The sequence below is a fragment of the Coregonus clupeaformis genome, chromosome 20 (genome assembly GCF_020615455.1).
Source record: "Coregonus clupeaformis isolate EN_2021a chromosome 20, ASM2061545v1, whole genome shotgun sequence".
NCBI lineage: Eukaryota > Metazoa > Chordata > Actinopteri > Salmoniformes > Salmonidae > Coregonus > Coregonus clupeaformis.
In genome coordinates, this window is record NC_059211.1 from 21,410,472 (window position 1) to 21,424,097 (window position 13,626).

Consider the following 13,626-nt stretch of genomic DNA (forward strand, 5'->3'; position numbering starts at 1 on the left):
ATAAGATTATTTCATTCATTCAGATCTAGGATGTGTTATTTTAGTGTTCCCTTTATTTTTTTGAGCAGTGTATAATGCAGCTGATTTGCGATGACACAAACATTATATTAAGCAGGACATTCATACGAGCCTTAAAATCAAATTATATTCCATAAGTAGTGTGAAATGCACTCATAAGCAACATGTAAATAGAGGCTTTTTTTTGCTGGCATTCTATAAGCACTCCCCTTGTTCTGCCACCAACTTGTGCGACAATGTTTGCAAACATCTATTAACAGGTTTTTAGACCACCAACAGAGGGCAGTAACATATTACCTTATGATGTATGGGGCATGAACATGGGACTGTTGCAAACTGTCAGACATTTGGGAATAACACCTCAAATGTTTGAAAATACTAGATAAGGCTTTTAAAGCATGTAAGCATGTTATATCAATGGAAATGAAGAAGATTATATGTCTCAAAGTCCTGAGAAGGCTTGAGAACTGTCTTGATTAGACTATAGCTGATAAAATTACACCTCAAAAATAAAAATACTGCAAAGTTGTCTAGAAACAGGCGACCGTGTCTGAAGAACACTGTCTGATTGTGTTCTCTGCACAGCCCCCATTATTGGGCAAACATGAGGTAGTCCTACACTGTTGAGCTTTATCAAGAACTACATTACTGTAGGGCAGTAGTAAGGAGGCTCTTAAACCTGATGTGATTGGTAAATTCGTTGTGAAAATCTGATCAATAAGAGGCCATTTGAAAAATATGAAAGTCTCTTTCAAAAGGAGGTGAGAAGAGGACGGAGAAGAGGTTGCAAGTCGAGCAAAATCAATTGAGATTCTCCCACTCTATCCTCCAAGAGTTTCTGGATTCACTGAAGAACGAGGTAGCGACCGCTTAATTGCACCTCACCTGTGAGAACCATAAGCACGGGCAAGTCTGATTAGGCAGACTTTACAATGCAGAAAACCTTCAAAAGTTATGATATACTGTATTACCAGAGCTAGGCCTAAATTTTCCCCCTTCTACTTGCAGGCTGCTAGATATTTGTTTGATAACAAACAGCCTAGTCCAGTCATGTTTAGCTGGCTAACAAGCTGGTAACTTGACCAGCATTATGGTTTAAGATGGCAGTTGGAGAAAGGAAAGGAAAGGGCTCCTGGATACTGTATTTGTTACATGAAAAATTTTAAAGAATTAGATACGTTATGTATTTGTTACATTCAGGTGCCACAAAAAGGGACTAAGGAAAATTACAATTGGCTCAGAACAGGGCAGCACGGCTGGCCCTTAAAGGTACACGGGGCGCTAACGTTAATGACATGCATGTCAATATCTCCTGGCTCAAAGTGGAGGAGAGATTGACTTCATCACTACTTGTTTTTGTAAGAAGTGTTGACAAGCTGAATGTACCGAGCTGTCTGTTTAAACTACTAGCACACAGCTTGGACACCCATGCATACCCCACAACACATGCCGCCAGAGGTCTCTTCACAATCCCCAAATCCAGAACAGACATTAAGGCACTTACATTACTTATAAAACAAAAGATAAAACAGTACATCATATAACATTAGTACACCACTACATATCTACAATACAAAATGTAAAATACCACCATTCAACAATATTACAATGTTCGTGTGTGTAGCTAGCGTGTGCTAGCGCTTGTGTGTCTGTACCTGTACCTGTGTCTGTACCTGTACATGTGTCTCTTCACAGTCCCCGCTGATCCATAAGGTGGATTTTTACCTGTTTTTTAAACATTTCTGGAGACCTTCTCCCATTCCTCAATTCCCTCATCAACTCATCCCTGACCACTGGCTGCGTCCCCTCGGACTTCAAACGGCCCGAGTCGCTCCCCTCCTCAAGAAACCAACACTTGACTCATCTGATGTCAAAATTTATTTTCATTCCAAAACACTTGAGCGTGCTGTCTCTGATCAACTTTCTCGTTATCTCTCTCAGAACGATCTTCTTGACCCTAACCAGTCAGGCTTCAAGGCGGGTCACTCAACCGAGACTGCTCTTCTCTGTGTCATCGAGGCTCTCTGCACTGCCAAAGCTGACTCTCTCTGCTTTGTTGTCATCCTCCTAGATCTATCCACTGCCTTCAACACCGTGAACCATCAGATCCTCCTCTCAACCCTCTCAGGGCTGGGTGTCTCAAAGACCTCTCCATCACGGCTGAAAACTACACTGTGTCGTCCTCCCAGAGTGCAAAGAACCTTGGTGTGACCCTGGACAACACCCTGTCGTTCTCTGCAAACATCAAAGCAGTGACTCGCTCCTGCAGGTTCATGCTCTACAACATCCGTAGAGTACGACCCTACCTCACACAGGAAGCGGCCCAGGTCCTAATCCAGGCAATTGTCCTCTCCCGTCTGGACTACTGCAACTCACTGTTGGCTGGGCTCCGTGCTTGTACCATCAAACCCCTACAACTTACCTAGAACGCCGCAGCCCGCCTGGTTTTCAACCTTCCCAAGTTCTCTCATGTCACCCTGCTCCTCCACACGCTCCACTGGCTTCCAGTCAAAGCTTGCATCCACTACAAGACCATGGTGTTTGCCTATGGAACAGTAAGAGGAACTGCCCATCCATACCTTCAGGCTATGCTGAAACCCTACACCCCAACCCGAGCACTCCATTCTGCCACCTCAGGTCCCTTGCGGGAGAGCAGCTTTTTAATGTTTCACTATTTGTATTTTTCTGAAATTCACTGAGGAGGATGGTCCTCCCCTTCCTCCTCTGAGGAGCCTCCACTGTATAACTACAACCAGTTAGCAAGTCGGACATTTCTGTGTTTCCTAGTTCCAATTAGTATGTGAACATTTTATAGTGACATTTTGGTCATTTTGTACTTACTGAAGTTTTCTCAGTGGTCATTCACAATGCACTGATGCTATGCACATATTGACCAATGACAGGGGCAGTATTTTATGAACAATATTTGTCTCATCATGTGCTCTTTAAACACTATGGGAAGTATGTATCAATGTGGTAAATATGTCAATAAGCTCAACTTGGTTTTGATTTGATTTCTCTGCCATGATATAATGATTACCTGTTGATTGTTATGTGTTGTCACTGCTCTGCTACACTCCCTCTGCAAGGTAATGCTTCTCAATGTCAGTTAGAAAATGATTTACAGCTATTTGGATGATTTGTTATTCATTTGTATTTTCTATGAAGAACAGATTGTTGCCCCCCCCCCCTTATCCTTTATTTTGATATTAATTTATTTCCTTTCATGTTACTCTAAAATCTCTATATATATTTTTTAATAACCGAACACTTGTAAAAAGGCGTAATTTCTAAAACGTATTGATTGCCATGAAAAAAATAAACGTATCTAATTCTTCAAAAACGGTAATGTAACAAATATAGTATCCAGGAGCCCTTTCCTTTCCTTTCTCCAACTGCCATCTTAAACCATAATGCTGGTCATGTTACCAGCTTGTTAGCCAGCTAAACATGACTGGACTAGTCTGTTTGTTATCAAACAAATATCTAGCAGCCTGCAAGTAGAAGGGGAAAAATGTAGGCCTAGCTCCGGTAATACAGTATATCATAACTTTTGAATGGTTTTCTGCATTGTAAAGTCTGCCTAATCAGACTTGCCCGTGCTCATGGTTCTCACAGGTGAGGTGCAATTAAGCGGTTGCTACCTCGTTCTTCAGTAAAGAGGAAATTCAGCAACTCTTGGAGGACAGCAGGGGAGAATCTCAATTGGTTTTGCTCGACTCCTTGCAACCTCTTCTCCGTCCTCGCCTCTCCTCCTTTTGTAAGAGACTTTCATATTTTTCAAATGGCCTCCGATTGATCAGATTTTCAGAACCCATTTATCAATCACATCAGGTTTAAGAGCCTCCTTACTTTTTCACCTGTAAACCCCTGGTGAAGAGTGAAGACAAAGGCCCAAAATGCATTGGTTTTATCAACTGTTATCAACTTCCACTGTCCTCCAAGAGTTGCTGAATTTCTCCTTCACTCTCACAGGTGAGGTGAAATGATACAATGTATCAACTTTGCTGGCGATGTGTGCTGCTAAAATAATTTAACAATTATAACAACAGCCGGAGCGAACCGGACATGAAACAATAACAACTTTAACAACTCTCATTAGTAGGAATGCTGGTACCCTACAACAGTGGTTCCCAACCAGGGGTACAAGGACCCCTGGGGGTACTTGGCCTATCGCAGGAGGTATTTGAGAAGACTCATGAGACCATAGGCCTACTGGTAAATGCACATGAGTGGGTACTTCAGGGTTACTCCGAGCAGAGCAAAATTCAGTTGGTGGCACAGTAACCGAAAAAGGTTTAGAACTACTGCCCTACAGTAATGTAGTTCTTGATAAAGCTCAACAGTGTAGGACTACCTCATGTTTGCCCAATGAAGGGGGCTGTGCAGAGAACACAATCAGACAGTGTTCTTCAGACACGGTCGCCCTGTTTCTAGACAACTTTGCAGTTTTACAATTTTTGGGGTGTTATTTCTTCCATGTTTTTTGTGTTACTATTAGGGGTGTAACGATTCGTTTTAACAACGATTCGATTTGTATCACGATTCGTGGTTGTCGATACGATTCAAGGTCGATATTGGTTCATTTAGAACGATACGATCCGAACGATTCAGTGACTTGAAATCGATTCAGTAACCTTTAGCCAAAAAATTCAACCAGTGTGACTGAAATAAATACCTGGTAACCAGTTGCATTTTAATGGCTGGCAATAGTCTTGATATTTTTTAACAGTGTTTCATGACTCCATGCAGACCATCTGGTATTATGAAACTTACCAAAAGTCTCACAAGTCCGTCTGTTATGGCCTGTGCGGTTCGGTCAGCACCCAATTCAATCAGTCCAATAAAGTCAGAAGTAAACTCTCCGTTGCTGGACACAGACACAATGTAAACTATTTCCTGCTCAGTTTTTGTGATGTCCTCAGATCCATCAAAAAGCATTCAGTAAAGGAACATCCTCAGAATAGGAAGACATGGGACGTGCGTGTTTAGCTTTATGGAAAGAGAAAAATATTAAACAGAGCTTGCCGCTGTTCTTCATTCAGCTTGTCTCGGCGACTGGACATTTATTCTCGGCTAGCTTTTTAGCAATGGCTTGCGCCACATTCGTGTGCTCCTTGCTCTTTTCATGTTTGTCAAATAAAGGATGGTTGAAATTCTTTGAGCCTTTATAAAATGCACCTGTTTTGTCTGCTAGATGTGGATTTGAGCGGCAAATCTTGCACCACATTTCAGTGCGCTCATCGTTAGCTTCAAGCCACTTTTCCGAAAAAAGTATTTTCTTCGGCTCTGGCTCCAGTTGGCGTTTCTTTGTAGGTGGCGAAACGCCAAAGAATCTGCTTAATGTCTGTTGCTTTTTGGACATCCCTGACAGTAGTTGACAAGCAACATGTCATGTGTAAGGTTAGATGAGAAGATCGGTCAAGTACGCAAAGGCGCGTAGTTGTCACGGTTCAGACAGACGACAAGAGGACCACAATTGCGTCACACCAGAAAGTTTATTTAAACTTAAAGGGAAAGGGATGTAGGGAGTGAGTGAAGGCTCCAGGGGTTATCCCGTCCGATGTGCTGGGTCTGTGCCTCCCCCCAGTGGCAGCGATGCGTCCGATGACGCCGGTGGTTGGTGGTCCAGAAGTCCGGGATTGAAGAGTAGTCAGGAGTCGTAATGGCAGAAGCAGGTCTGGATCTCCTGAGGCAGAAGAGTATCCAAAAAACAGGCAGGTCCGGGGTCACAAAACCAGGGTGAGCCAGAAGCGCGAGCAAACAGGTTCCGGGTGTGAGCTTTGCAGACGATCTGACAAAGGAGAGCTGAAAGACAGGGCTATAAATACTGGGAGAGGTTAGTGGGTAATGCAGCGCAGCTGGCAGAGTAATTAGAGCCGAGCAGAGCAGGGACAGGTGGAGCTAGTTAGGCTGAGTAGAGAGAGAGTGGTGAGCAGAGTGGAAACAACTTAAGGTGGTAACCCAGTGGAGTGAGAGGGCTCATGACAGTAGTAACACAAGTGGCATTACGCATTCCTGATTTTTGTCGCGCTTGCGTATCTGCGTACCAGTTATGTGCACCCCTGCATATAAAGTCTGACGTGCTTAAATCCAATGGGTTATTTCCTAGTATCGATACAATCGATTTATTACATTTTAAAACGATGTTAGATCGATATATGTTGTCCAAAATGCCAACTCGCCGAGCACAGATCGATGTAGTTGGATCATATGAATATAAATCGATACATCGATGTAGTAGATGGATCGTTACACCCCTAGTTACTATTTATTACTGCACTGTTGATGCTAGAAACAAAAGCATTTCGCTGCACCTGTGATTACATCTGAAAATCTGTGTACGCGACCAATAAACTTTAATTTGATTTTGATAACCCCAAAAAGTTATTTTGTTTAGAATAAATAAAAAAACGTAGGGCTATGTTGAATGGGCGCAGATGGCAATGACTTCCTTACTGCCGCCAAGAGTTGCGCACATCTGTGCGTGATGTCAGTGTGTCGTGTACTGGAAAAGGGCCTACAAGGAATAAGACAAGCTGAAAACTAATTAACATGGAGTGCATCTCCACAAGCAAAGCTATAATTAGAAAATTATCTTCATTATACTGTCATGGCTACCTGTTTGGACTCTGATTCGCCATAACGGAGGAAAGTTACAAAATGCTCGAAGTTGCTTCCAAGGAGGTCATATTTTATTGTGCGACCTCTCATTTTGTCCACCTCCTCCATAATGACGTCAGCCCTCCTTGGTTTGTACTTGCCATCCAAGTAATTGTTGATTTTGTAAGTATTCCCTGCTGCCATATCCTTTAACTTCTCTATTGTAATCATGCCTTTACAGGAAAAACTGGATGAGCCAGCACTGAATAAACCTGATCTTGAATGGCCATCTACAAAACAGGAGGAAAGAAAAAAGGTGAGTATGTGTGTGTACACACATGTAAGTGTAATTGTGTGTTTTGATGAGAGAAATAAAGAGGCAGACAGAACTCAGCAGATACTGTATCTGACTGAATAAGTTCAAAAAGTTCTTACTCTATCAACCATGTTCAGATATCAGTTTTACTGTGCTGTTAACATTTGACTTCAGATGATGTTTACACTCTCCCCCAATTCTGGAATTGGAATATAGGCTTCCACAAATACATTTCCAGAAAAATACCATACCTGGAGTTAACAAATGGATGACCTCTCCATTTCCAATGTACCTCTGTGTATCTCAATCATGTCCGCAGGATTCCCCATTATGACAAAGCAAAAACAGGTTTTTTGAAATTTTTGCTAGAGAGACCTTTGTCCATAGATGCCACATGTCAAGTTTCGTGCAGATCGGTCATTCAGTGTCAGAGGAGCAGCATTTTAAGTGTTTTTCACAAAATTTTAAATGGCAGAAAATTCATCATTGTGGACCTTATGGGTGCCTGAGGCAAAATTGTTCCTTGTGAGGAGAGGGACCTACAGGGCATTCAGAAAGTATTCAGACCCCTTGACTTTTCCCACATTTTGTTGTGTTACAGCCTTATTCTGAAAATGATTAAATTGTTTTTAATCCACATCAATCTACATACAATACCCCAAAATGACAATGCAAAACCAGGTCTTTTGAAATGTTTACTAATGTAAAAAAAAAACGAAATGGAAATATCACATTTACATAAGAATTCAGACCCTTTACTCAGTACTTTGTTGAAGCATCTTTGGCAGCGATTACAGCATCGAGTCTTCTTGGGTATGACACTACAAAGCTTGGCACACCTGTATTTGGGGAGTTGCTACCATTCTTCTCTGCAGATCCTCTCAAGCTCTGTCAGGTTGGATGGGGAGCGTTGCTGCACAGCTATTTTCAGGTCTCTCCAGAGATGTTCGATCGGGTTCAAGTCTGGGCTCTGGCTGGGCAACTCAACGACATTCAGAGACTTGTCCCGAAGCCACTCCTGCACAATATGGTCTGACCACGGGGCAGCTAAGGCTAAGGCGAAGCCCCTAAGCCTAAAGTATTCATAATGTTACTTTACACTTTTTAACATTTATTTATTCATTTATTGTAATTTTTACCCCCTTTATCTCCCCAATTTTGTGTTTCCGAGCTTGTCTCATCGCTGTAACTCCCCAGCGTCCTCGGGAGAGGCGAAGATCGAGTCATGCTTCCTCCGAAACATGACCCACCAAACCGCGCTTCTTAACACCCGCTCGCTTAACCCGGAAGCCAGCTGCACCAATGTGTCAGAGGAAAACCGTTCAACTGACGACCAGAGTCAGCCTGCAGGCGCCTGGCCTGCCACAAGGAGTCGCTAGAGCGCGATGAGCCAAGTAAAGCCCCCCCGGCCAAACCCTCCCCTAACCCGGACGACGCTAGGCCAATTGTGCACCACCTTATGGGACTCCCGGTCACGGCTGTTAATGACACAGCCTGGGATTGAACTCAAGGCTGTAGTGACGCCGCAACACTGCGATGCAATACCTTAGACCACTGCACCACTCGGGAGGCCACTTTAAACTTTATTCAACCAATACATTAACTAGTTAATGAAAGCCAGTACCACTTCTATTTTTTGGTTCCTCAGCTTCACAACTGTTGGATTTTAATAGATTTTATATAGCAATTGTGACCCGTTTCAGAAAGCTAGGTGTATGTCGCATGTCACTACTTCACATCAGAGGCATTTGAACGTCTAAAAAAACAAAACAAAAAAACTTTTTTTGGCAGAAATGCCTTCTGGAACATGCAAACTTTCATGTACCTTAATAACAAACTTGTATCCAATCTGTAAATAAGACTATTACTTTTTTATTATGAGCCTAGTTGGTTTAGCCACGGAAAAATACAGCAACCTTCCCGCTAGCCATGATTGGCTGAGATAATGGATGGGCTGGACATGCTGGGAGATGAGTTTGGATTGTAGCATGTTTCTGTCTATAACGTGAGCTGCTCAGTATGTGTAGATAACCTCTGCTACTGCGGCTTTTTTGAAAGATATAACATTAGCCATGAAGAACTGCAAAAGTGTTGCTACTGCTCTCAACAACATTGCTATCCTAAATTTAGCAGGCGCTATCGACAAAACAGTTGTGATGGGCTACTTGCTAGCACACGGTCAGCGTGAATCGGAGTGACTTGACACAACACGGGCCAAACAAGATATAGCTACTAACAAAACTGAATGTTACATGTATATGGGTAAGAATCTAGCAACAGTACATTTTCAGATATTATACGTTTCTCATTTTGTCAGAAAGTTGTTTTCATTTCAAGTTAAAGCGTACTGTTAGCTAGCTAGCAAACGTTAGCTTGCTGGCTCGCTAGCCAACGTTACGTATATGATTTGTGATGTAATAGAAAATCCATTTGCATTGCTAGTTATAGCCTAATGTTAGCTAGCTAGCTAACATTGTACCTACATAGTTAGCAATCACACATATGCATGGTAGACAACCATGTAATGGTACAATGTCATTCGCTGGTCTATTGAAGACTCCTAAACACGATGAGGTTACCTGCTAGTATCATGCCTCATTAAGTTCGCTATGATGGCGTCAGACATGGTCAATAGCCTACATGTTGATGACTTTGCTGGCTACTTGGTTTAAAGTACATTGCATATAGCTACAGGTGGTTGGCTGTGTTATTGCTTAAGGTTGCTTGCTAGATAAGGACATATTTTAATGTAGACCCACCAAATGATTACTCATTTAGTTTCAGTGTGTCTCCAGGGCGGCTGGGTTCGTACTGCTTACTGTTGCTAGTAAGATATGTAGAATATTCCCATATGCCAAGATAGCAGCTTATCTTGCGAGGGAATCCTGCGGAGCGTCATAAGAGAAATATAAGACATACGTTGCACAGGTCATACTGCACATGGTTAATATTCACTCAGAGTATACTGTCTTGTAATGGTAGGATGGCTTTAGCTGGTCTATTTGATCATATCTAAACAATGCTTTCTGCAGTGAGCTAACCTGAAGGAGCAGAGCCCATGTCGCCAAGACTTGCTGTTGCATCCAAGACTTGCATTATTCATTCTTTAATTAAATGGTTAAACATATTTCTACGTGGTGTTTCCTGTCTGAAGTAGTGATCGTGTAAAAAACATTTTATTGAGAAACAAACATAAGCAAGAGGTAGAGCTAGTTGCAAAAACGCTTGGGTCTCAAAGAGTTAAATTGAATAACAGGATGTAAATTGAATAACAGGATGTAAGTTGAATAACAGGATGTAGGTTTTGGATCTTGTAATCTAAGGACTAGGTTTTTTTCACAAGGCACAATCAACAGTGAGACATTCACATACAGTGGGGAAAAAAAGTCACATTGAAAATCACATTGTAGGATTTTTAATGAATTTATTTGCAAATTATGGTGGAAAAAAAGTATTTGGTCAATAACAAAAGTTTCTCAATACTTTTATATACCCTTTGTTGGCAATCAAATCAAATCAAATTTTATTGGTCACATGCGCCGAATACAACAGGTGCAGACATTACAGTGAAATGCTTACTTACAGCCCTTAACCAACAGTGCATTTATTTTTAACAAAAAAAGTAAAAATAAAACAACAACAAAAAAAAGTGTTGAGAAAAAAAAGAGCAGAAGTAAAATAAAGTGACAGTAGGGAGGCTATATATACAGGGGGGTACCGTTGCAGAGTCAATGTGCGGGGACTAGTTGAGGTAGTTGAGGTAATATGTACATGTGGGTAGAGTTAAAGTGACTATGCATAAATAATTAACAGAGTAGCAGCAGCGTAAAAAGGATGGGGTGGGGGGGCAGTGCAAATAGTCAGGGTAGCCATGATTAGCTGTTCAGGAGTCTTATGGCTTGGGGGTAGAAGCTGTTGAGAAGTCTTTTGGACCTAGACTTGGCACTCCGGTACCGCTTGCCGTGCGGTAGCAGAGAGAACAGTCTATGACTAGGGTGGCTGGAGTCTTTGACAATTTTGAGGGCCTTCCTCTGACACCGCCTGGTATAGAGGTCCTGGATGGCAGGAAGCTTGGCCCCAGTGATGTACTGGGCCGTACGCACTACCCTCTGTAGTGCCTTGCGGTCGGAGGCCAAGCAGTTGCCATACCAGGCGGTGATGCAACCAGTCAGGATGCTCTCGATGGTGCAGCTGTAGAATTTTTTGAGGATCTGAGGACCCATGCCAAATCTTTTCAGTCTCCTGAGGGGGAATAGGCTTTGTCGTGCCCTCTTCACGACTGTCTTGGTGTGTTTGGACCATGATAGTTCGTTGGTGATGTGGACACCAAGGAACTTGAAGCTCTCAACTTGTTCCACTACAGCCCCGTCGATGAGAATGGGGGCGTGCTCAGTCCTTTTTTTTTTCCTGTAGTCCACAATCACTACATGACACAGGTCAAACGTTTTCTGTAAGTCTTCACAAGGTTTTCACACACTGTTGCTGGTATTTTGGCCCATTCCTCCATGCAGATCTCCTCTAGAGCAGTGATGTTTTGGGGCTGTCGCTGGGCAACACAGACTTTCAACTCCCTCCAAAGATTTTCTATGGGTTTGAGATCTGGAGACTGGCTAGGCCACTCCAGGACCTTGAAATGCTTCTTACGAAGCCACTCCTTCGTTGCCCGGGCGGTGTGTTTGGGATCATTGTCATGCTGAAAGACCCAGCCACGTTTCATCTTCAATGCCCTTGCTGATGGAAGGAGGTTTTCACTCAAAATCTCACGATACATGGCCCCATTCATTCTTTCCTTTACACGGATCAGTCGTCCTGGTCCCTTTGCAGAAAAACAGCCCCAAAGCATGATGTTTCCACCCCCATGCTTCACAGTAGGTATGGTGTTCTTTGGATGCAACTCAGCATTCTTTGTCCTCCAAACACGACGAGTTGTGTTTTTACCAAAAAGTTCTATTTTGGTTTCATCTGACCATATGACATTCTCCCAATCCTCTTCTGGATCATCCAAATGCACTCTAGCAAACTTCAGACAGGCCTGGACATGTACTGGCTTAAGCAAGGGGACACGTCTGGCACTGCAGGATTTGAGTCCCTGGCGGTATAGTGTGTTACTGATGGTAGGCTTTGTTACTTTGGTCCCAGCTCTCTGCAGGTCATTCACTAGGTCCCCCCGTGTGGTTCTGGGATTTTTGCTCACCGTTCTTGTGATCATTTTGACCCCACGGGGTGAGATCTTGCGTGGAGCCCCAGATCGAGGGAGATTATCAGTGGTCTTGTATGTCTTCCATTTCCTAATAATTGCTCTCACAGTTGATTTATTCAAACCAAGCTGCTTACCTATTGCAGATTCAGTCTCCCAGCCTGGTGCAGGTCTACAATTTTGTTTCTGGTGTCCTTTGACAGCTCTTTGGTCTTGGCCATAGTGGAGTTTGGAGTGTGACTGTTTGAGGTTGTGGACAGGTGTCTTTTATACTGATAACAAGTTCAAACAGGTGCCATTAATACAGGTAACGAGTGGAGGACAGAGGAGCCTCTTAAAGAAGAAGTTACAGGTCTGTGAGAGCCAGAAATCTTGCTTGTTTTGTAGGTGACCAAATACTTATTTTCCACCATAATTTGCAAATAAATTCATTACAAATCCTACAATGTGATTTTCTGGAAAAAAAAATTCTCAATTTGTCTGTCATAGTTGACGTGTACCTATGATGAAAATTACAGGCCTCTCTCATCTTTTTAAGTGAGAGAACTTGCACAATTGGTGGCTGACTAAATACTTTTTTCCCCACTGTACAAACCAGGAGTTCTACCACAGTAAGTACTGTTGTTGATCTTTGAATAATGCTAATTAATATTAATCAACAGTATCATCAAATGTGTGTGTGTGTGTGTGGACATGTTTAATTATACTTGTGGGGACCAGAAGTCCCCACAAGAATAGTAAACAACAAACATTTGACCAAGCTGGGGAAATTTTACCGGTCCCCACAAGGAAAAAGGCTATTTCTAGGGGGTTTAGAGTTAGAATTAGGGATAGGCTTAGGGTTAGGGGTGAGAAAAAATATATTTGTAAAACAGGACTGTGTGGAATTGGTGACATGATTGAGATAAACAGAGGTACATACAAACACTGGGCTCTGTACATTGGAAATGGAGAGGTCATCCATTTGGTAACTCCAGATATGTTTTTCTGGAAATGTATTTGTGGAAGCCTATATTCCAATTCCAGAATTGGGGGAGAGTGTAAACATCATCTGAAGTAAAATGTTAACAGCACAGTAAAACTGATATCTGAACATGGTTGATAGAGTAAGAACCTTTTGAATTTATTCAGTCAGATACAGTATCTGCTGAGTTCTGTCTGCCTCTTTATTTCTCTAATCAAAACACACAATTACACTTACATGTGTACACACACACACTCACTTTTTAATTTCTTCCTGTTTTGTAGATGGCCATTCAAGAGTAGCTTTCTGCAGTGTTAGCTCATCCAGCGGCAGTCTTTCCTGTAAAGGCACGATTACAATACAGACGTTAAAGGATGTGGCAGCAGGGAATACTTACAAAATCAACAACTACTGGGATGGCAAGTACAAACCAAGGAGGGCTGACGTCATTATGGAGGAGGTGGACAAAATGAGGGGTCGCACAATAAAATATGACCTCCTTGGACGCAACTGTGAGCATTTTGTAAC